General features: G+C 39.3%; 1 protein-coding gene across 1 annotated transcript in view; it reads left to right on the top strand.

The window, feature by feature from the left end:
* Positions 1-43: 43 nt before the first annotated feature.
* DCDC2 (doublecortin domain containing 2) overlaps positions 44-8,078 on the top strand; it is a 140,658-nt gene continuing 132,623 nt past the window's right edge. Inside the window, exon 1 of the mRNA XM_074348160.1 lies at positions 44-126. The gene's annotated coding sequence lies outside the window, so the exon portion shown is untranslated. The remainder of the gene's footprint in view (positions 127-8,078) is intronic.

Genomic DNA, 8,078 nt, shown 5'->3' with positions numbered 1-8,078 from the left:
CCTGCGCCAGCGCCTGTAAATTGTGTAGGGACTGGCTTCCGGGCGGGTGGGGCGCGATGACCTGCGCGAGGCGAGCTATTTAACCTAGATTCGACCCTTGAGCCCTTGGAGTGGTCGGGCTAGCACGTAGGTTGTCTATTATTTCTATTAACTAGTAATCGTTAAATGTGAGAAAACACCCAACATGTGTATAATGCTTTGCAGTTTCTGGAGCATTTTTGTACTTGTGATTTGGAAGTGAGGAAGTTATGCCCATTTCCAACTCAAACTATATTTAAGTTTAACGTAGCAAAAATAATTAACTGTCATATGGAATGATACTATTAAATTTTTGCTAGTGAAGATTTGGTGAACGTAAACACAGGATTTACATTCCGTGTTTAATCAAATAAAACTATCAATTTCAAGGTGCCATTATTTTATATACCACCAAGAAAGAAAATTCGGTGATAAACTTTGCTAATTATACCATTTAAGAGTCATCCCAATTTCAGTCTTTAAAATATGAAAAAAGTGAGGCTTAGAATTGATTAAATACAGTAGATAGGCGTATTTTTGAAGTGTCAGTTAATAAACTTGTTCTTTCCAAGGCAGTAATGAAAGGCAGACATGAGTTTCACAGATTTCCATTCAATAACTATGTATGAACACAGAGCCAAGGAAACACGAGAGAACTTTTTTTTCCCTGTAGGGTATTGGAACTGAGGGTGGATTGACAGGGGTGTTTGTGTGTGTGGTGGGGTGAGGTTTGAAGTCTGGAAAGAGCCCTGGGTATAGAGAACATGACTGGAAGATTTTTCATTTAACTAAGGGCTTCAACGATGAAGCACATTTTTCAAAAACATCGCATGCCTTCAGAGACATTTCTTGGAAACAATATGTGATAACTCTTTTTAAAAATTTAGCCCTGAGTGCAATGAGACAGCTTTGTTTAAGATGATCCTTACAAAGCCTTAGAAAAACTCTTCGACATGGCCACACACATGGCCTTATAACTCATGTCAAGGATTTGGAATTTAATCTGAGGAGGGTGGGAGTTATTGGCGGGACTTTGAGTAGAGAGGTAAACCTGATTTATGTTTAAATGGATGGCTCTGGCTGTATGGGGAGAAGATTACAGAAAGGTAAACGTGGGAGCCGAGAGATGGGGATGTTGGTTTGGGTTATGATGGAGGTGGTGGAGAAGGGGAAACTGGATAGATTTGGTGCTATATACTGAAGGATGAGTTGACAAGATTTGCAGGTAGGACATAAGTAAAGAAGCATGGAAGCTGACTCCAAAATGTTTGGCCTAAACAGCTGGGCAATCATGAGTGATATTTACTGAGAAAGGGAATTTTGGAGAGGAGCAAGTTTAGATGGAGAATAGGTTATGGCTTGGCATTTGGTTCTGGATGGACATGTTAAATTTGACAGCTCTGTTAGAAAGATATCTAATCATAGATACCAAGTAAGCAGTCTGGAATTTGGGGGAGATTTTGGAGCTAAATATATAAATCACATGGCTTTATATATTTATATATTTATATTTATATATATTTTATATATTTTTATATATATATATATTTTTTGAGTCTATATAGAAAAATTTAAAGCCATGTGATTGGGTAAGATCTCTTAGGAAATGAGACAGCAGAGAGAAAAGTTCCCATGATTCAACTGGAACCTCCAACATTTCATGGTTAAGAAGAGGGGATGGAACAACAGACGAATATGAGAAGGCGTGGCCAGGAAGGAAGAGTAAAATTAGAGAGGGTGGGATCCTTGAAGCCAAGGGAAGAAAGTGTTTCAGGAATGAGGAAGTGATCAATTATGTTAAGTGCTACTGATAGGTAAGATGATAAATCAGAATTGTCCATGTTGGAGGTGACACTATGGAGCTTACTGGTGATCTTGATAGGAGCAGTTTTCATAGGGTGGTAGGGAATGGGATCTGGATCATCTTCCTTTTCATCTCAAGCCGTGAAAGAATCCCAGAAGATTTCTGCACCTCCATAACAATTTGGCTTTAATAATCCCTTAATCTCTTTCCTTACCTCTTATGCTCCAAAGTGGCTCAGTTACCTAATCCTAGCCTCTCACTCTGGATTGTGTTCTCTCCTGGAATTTTTTCACCTCAGCAATGTTATACCAATAATCCTCTCTCTGACCATAGCTTCCTGGAGGCCGTACACCCACAACAATTACATTCTCCTGGCTGTTCTCTCTTCTCTACCCAACCCAGTTTATGTAACTGATTGCTGAAACCACTATGACTAGTACTTGGAGCATGCTGTGCTCATGGGATGTAATCATAGAAGCCACTTTATTTTTGTCTCTTTAATCCTGCTGAGTGGGGCTAGTCTTTTTCTTGCCTCTTGAAACCTTGAACAGGTTCTGTGACTTTTCTGGTCTCTCAGTCCTATGCTCACTCTAGTCTCAATTCAGCAATTTAAAACATCCACTCCCTATTATGTTTAGTGCAATAAGTCGGACAGAGAAAGACAAATACTGTATGTTATCATTTATAAGTAGAATTGAAAAAAATTAACCAATGAATGTGCAAAAGAGAAACAGAGGCATAGCTACAGAGAACAAATTAGTGATTCCCAGTGGGGAAAGGGAAGAGGAGAGGGGCAAGATAGGAGTAGAGGGTTAAGAGGTTCCAACAGTTCTGTGCAAAATAAATAAGCTACCAGGATACAGCACTGGGAATATGGCAACTACTTTATAATAACCATAAGTGGAATATAATCTATAAAAATTTTGAATCACTGTGTTGTGCACCTGAAACTAATGTACTATTGGAAATACCTCAATAAAAATAAAGTAAAACATCCACTCAATACATTAACTTCAGTTCAGTAATTTGCAGTGTTCGACCCAGTATACTAATCACCACTTCAATGTTCATTCAAAGGAAAAACTTGGTCCCAAATAGCAAGTTTGGATATGGGTAGAGATTCCAGCCAGCTACCCCCACGCTTGTTCCACTGTCTTTCTTACTCTCTGGCTGCTGTTTCTGACTCTGCTGGGGCAGAGAAACACAGTAAGAATGAACCAGAAGTATTTATTGAAAGTAATTATATATTCTAATCATTCTTTATCCCTTCAACAAATATGTCCAGGCACTGTATTTGGCTCTGGGAAGTCGAATGGTGAATTATGGTGCTGTGTACTGAGTTAGGGAAACCTGAAGAGGTATTTTGGAGTAAAGACTGAGAATTCTATTTTGGACCTGTTGAGTTTGAGATTGCCAAGAAAATATCCAACTGAATAAACACCTAAATACATCGACCTGGAGCTGGGAAGAAAGTCGAAGCTAAATGGATTAATGTGGGGGTTTTGGCATAAAGATAAGTGAGGCTATCAGAGTGCAGGAAATTGCCTTGGGGAGCGTGAGAAGGAGGGGAGAAAAGGGTCCAGATTACAGTCTCCAAGACACACCAATCAACACCGGAGGGGGAGGGGAGAAGCCAGCAAAGGAGACTGAGTTGGGTGGATCCTTTGTTCTTAGCACGTACTGGCCTAAACAGTAGTCCCCCCAAATGAAATAGTGGAGTTATCTTGAAAGCCCGCTGCTTTTGACTGTGGTAATGGAGTAGGGAAGGTGAGGGACTAGAAGTTACTATAGCTGTAATTTTCACTAAGCTCGTAAGGTAACAACTCAGGGGTCTCCTTAATAAAAACAAATACAGAGCTTCAGGGTTGATGTGAGTGGAGGATTCTCCCAGGTGGGCTTAGGAGTCCCTGGGGGCTTTCTTCCTGCCCTCACCACCATTCTGAAATTGAGGAGGTTCTACTCCTTTTTAAAGTTCTGGCTTAAGCCAGAATATTTGAGTTTATCATTTTATACCAAGCACTGTGCTAAGCATCACAAACAGAAAACTGGTGGAAAAAATTCCGTCCTGTATTGTATGATGATTATGCTTCTCCATACTTACTTACTATTATTATTTCAATGGCTAGGTTTCCTCAGGGCAGTAGTTTCTTTTTGTTTAACTACAAAGCACTCCTTGTATTATTTTGTCCCAAAGAATGTGGAAATTCCTACAGTATTACATAAGATGAAATGAACTTACATGTAGTGTCTACACACTGAGATTTTCATTTTAGTGAGTCTAATAAATTTTCTTGTAGATAAATGTTCAGTTGTTCTTAGAGCATTTTTTAAATGTTGAAAAACATTTTCAGACTCTTCTTATTTTCATAGAGCCTAAGGATTCAGGGATCCCAGACTGGGAATCCTGGTCCTAAAAGAATTATTTTCCCTTGATTGCCAGAGGATGACTATGTAACAATCTTTTTTCTCTCTTTTCTCCTGCTCTCAGTGCATCTGTCGCTAGCAGGCATGTTTTTCCAAAGAGAGCATTTCAGACCCACCTGGAGTGAATTTAAAAACTTCACTCTCCTAGTCTTTCACTAAGAGAGAATAATATCTGAATTTATATCTCATGGCAGCTGGCAACCAAATATCCAAATATATTTTCTATGTTGAAAAAAAAATGGCTAAACATTGTAAATCTATCACGTTGTAAGACAAACTATGTAATCCAAAGAATGTAGTTCATAAGAATCATTCTTCTTGAATTTCTTAGTTTACTGCTGGAATTTTAGCCAAATGTATTTGGTTTTGCATTTAATAAATACTATTTACAAGTTGAAGGTTTATGTATTGCAAATGAATGAAAAGGATTATAGAATACTCTTATATCAGGGTTTTTCAACCTCAGCTCTATTGACATTTTGGACCAAATAATTTGTGGTTGGAGGGTGAGGGCTGTCCTATATCTTGTAGAATGTTTAGCAACATCCCTGTCCTCTACCCAGTAGATCCCAGTAGCATCACTTCCCCAAGCTGTGACAACCAAACACATCTCCAGATACCACCACACTCTCCCGGGTGGCAAAATTGCTCCTGGTAGAACCGCTGTGTTTTATAATAAGAAGAAGAATCCACAAACCCCAAGACCATTTTTGCCTTTAGAAGATATAACCTGTTCAGTTTTGATAGACATATTCTTCACACATGGTAGACATTAAAAGACAGTAAAAGGTAAAATCAAATGTTACCAGACTCCAGCAGTGACTTAAATTTTATTTTTCTTTATGTTTCTATGACTTAAACATATGTCCTGGTTTATGTGTGTCCACTCTTCCAAACCCAAATTCCCACTTTAAAAATCATGTTCCTGTTTACACCTAGCACCTACAGTGGTAAGTGAACTTCTCTGGGGTCTGGGTCCATGATCCACCTGGGGTCTGTAAGAGATAGCTTTCCTATGTTTGAAAAATTTGAAGGATTTGGCCACAGGAGGGAGCACTATTCCTATGATTGCTTATTTATCTATTAACTATTTTATTAACTATTTTATAACATGCTTGTCAGAAAGAGTTCAGTGATGCGGGGAATTCCTAACATAGGAATCAGAAACAGCTCATACAGTAGTCAGGATTTTCCAGAGAAATAGAACTGATAGGATAAAAAGATTCATACTATGAGGACTTGGCCCCACTATTATGAAGGCTGAGAAGTTCCACGATCTGCTGTCTGCAAGCTGGAGGCCCAGAAGAGCCAGTGGTGTAGCCTGAGAACCGGGGGAGCCAATGGTGTAAATGCTAGCCTGAGGGCAGAAGATAAGAGGTGACATCCTGCTCAAACAGGCAGAAAAAAAGGGGGGTTGGGTGGAGAACTCCTCTGCCTATTTTTCTAATCAGGCCCTCAGCAGATTGGATGACGCCCACCTAAGTGGGGAAAACAGTTTACTGAGTTCACTGTTTCAAATGCTAATTTCACCTGGAAACACCCTCACAGATGCCCAGAAATCATGGTTAATCTGAGCACTGCTGGGCCTAGTCAAGTTGACACATAAAATTAACCATTACAACTAGCTTACAGATCGAGAATCTAACCACATCTCTGTTCTTATAATCTAAGCTCGCCTCACTTGCCACTACATTAATTTTTTCAGTTATAATTTTTGAAAGCAGCAATATAAGTTAGCATCTGTGGATGAAAGATCACTGCACCACACAGCTGTCTGATTTCTCAGAATCAAAGTGTTGGAACTAACATCCTCTACTTTGGAGGAAACACATGGTGTACGGTGACATCTGCTAATTGGTGCAGTCTGCACATTTATGGACTAACTACAGGTGTATTGAGAAGGTGTTTAAGGCAGCATTTAAAAAAATTTTTATGAAGATTTAATTTCTGTCAAAATGTTTTAAGATTTTGGCTTGTGAAGATAATAGATTTTTATTAAAGTTCATCTCTATGCTTTAAAAAAATAAATGGACACGTACTTCATACTGTAATGTGCTTGAATGAGCTCTAGATGACTGCCAAGAATGATGTGCCCAATTAATAAAAAATTAAAGTCATTTAGATTGGGCGAGATAGAGTTAAACAGATTAAAACCTTATATGATACATTGTGCAATTTATTAAACGTTACCATTTTACTCTTTTAAAAACCTAGCTTGTCATAGAATATGCCACTGTACTATCTACTCCCTCTGCCAACACAAAGGGAAACTGAGTTTAGTATGAATCATCTCTGGTGATGTTAGAAGAATTTAATTTCACCTTTTCAGGAAGGTTGGGAATGTTATAGACCCTCCCTGGCTTAACAGACATGGAAGTGAAGTTTTGAAACTGGTAGAGATGCCTGCCTACATTTTTAATATGACCCTAATGCCTAAGGAAAGGTCTCATAGGATCCAGATTATAATACAGAATGGCATTATTTAAGTTTACCAGAAAGTGCAGGGAATGGCTTCCAGACTTAGTTGATGGTAAGTTAGCTAAACCCCATCTTTGTTTCAACCTGTCTCACTGGGAATGTTTCTAAACTACATTATTTCTGCAACAGTAAATAAATCTTTGGTTATCTGGGTCATGATTCTGAATGTAATTTCTTACTGATGAATACCCTAGCGCTGGGTTTTACACCAGGTAGACTTACTTTTGGGTTTCATAATATCTTAAAATCAAAGTTGGCTCCTTAGAGTAGGAGGTGATGGGAGATACTCTATCTCCCCCAATCTAAATGACCAGGAAAGGTCATTTCCTTTCCCGGGAGACACTCATTTTGGTGGTGGAGAAATGACAGTGGCAACCAGGGCACGGACTTGTCAGGGAAGGTCCTGTGTTGGGGCGTTCCATTCATGCATGCAAAGCTTTAGGAGAGATTGGAATACTGAGCCTACAAACTGGAATGACACTACTTCTTCCTGATACCTGTGTTGGTTACCATGGCTGTTAGCCTCAAGCTCTAACCCTCCCCCTTTCTTGAGGGAGCTAAGCTGTGGGCAGGCATCATCTTTGTCTTACAAACCACCAGAAGAGAAAAACAAGAGGCCACCAGGATTGGTTAGAACTGGCCGAATCCAAGATGGTGGAAGACCTGACCTCAGTGGATGCTGGGCCTCATTATACACTCATTGTACTACATCAGCGTGTAAATGACACACACACGTGGCGAGGACAGGAAGTGCAGGACCATAGAAGGAAGAAAAAGAGGTGGCAGCCCAAGTCGGGGAAGAACCCCATCAATTCCCAGAAAAGCAATACATATGCCTCTCCCTCATTAATTCTACCTTTAAAAATCTTGCCCTGACTGTCCCTGAAGAGCAGTTGATCTCTGAACTAAGGTCCTGCTTCTTCCATTCTCTGGCCACTGAATAGAGCTTGTGCTGCTGTAGTCTTAGCATCAGTTTCCTCATTGACTGTGCAAATCCGAACAGGAAAAGGACCTTCCCCACCAAGGTGGGAGGACTTGGCTGGGCTAGGGCCCAAGTTAGGGTCCCTATGAGCAATTCGGTAACATGATTACAAGGTGCACCATTATTTTAGGTACCCCTAACAAAGAAAATATTCGATTAAATGATGACCCAAATCTTTCTTATAACATAGATTTTTAAAAATTGTATGCTTATTGAAAGCACTCTTTTAGACTTCTTCAGACACAGTTCTGTATCATATGACATTCTTGTGCGTAATTGGGAAAATACAAGCAAAATATAAGGCATTTCTAAAAACTTTTTTGTTTCAATGCTAAACTATGGTGTAATCTTAAAAAAAATTTGTTTTAGAAG

This window comes from Camelus bactrianus, chromosome 20, assembly GCF_048773025.1.
Source record: "Camelus bactrianus isolate YW-2024 breed Bactrian camel chromosome 20, ASM4877302v1, whole genome shotgun sequence".
In the NCBI taxonomy this organism is placed as follows: domain Eukaryota; kingdom Metazoa; phylum Chordata; class Mammalia; order Artiodactyla; family Camelidae; genus Camelus; species Camelus bactrianus.
The sequence above is the reverse complement of the archived record's forward strand: the minus strand, read 5'-3'. Positions and strand labels throughout refer to the sequence as shown.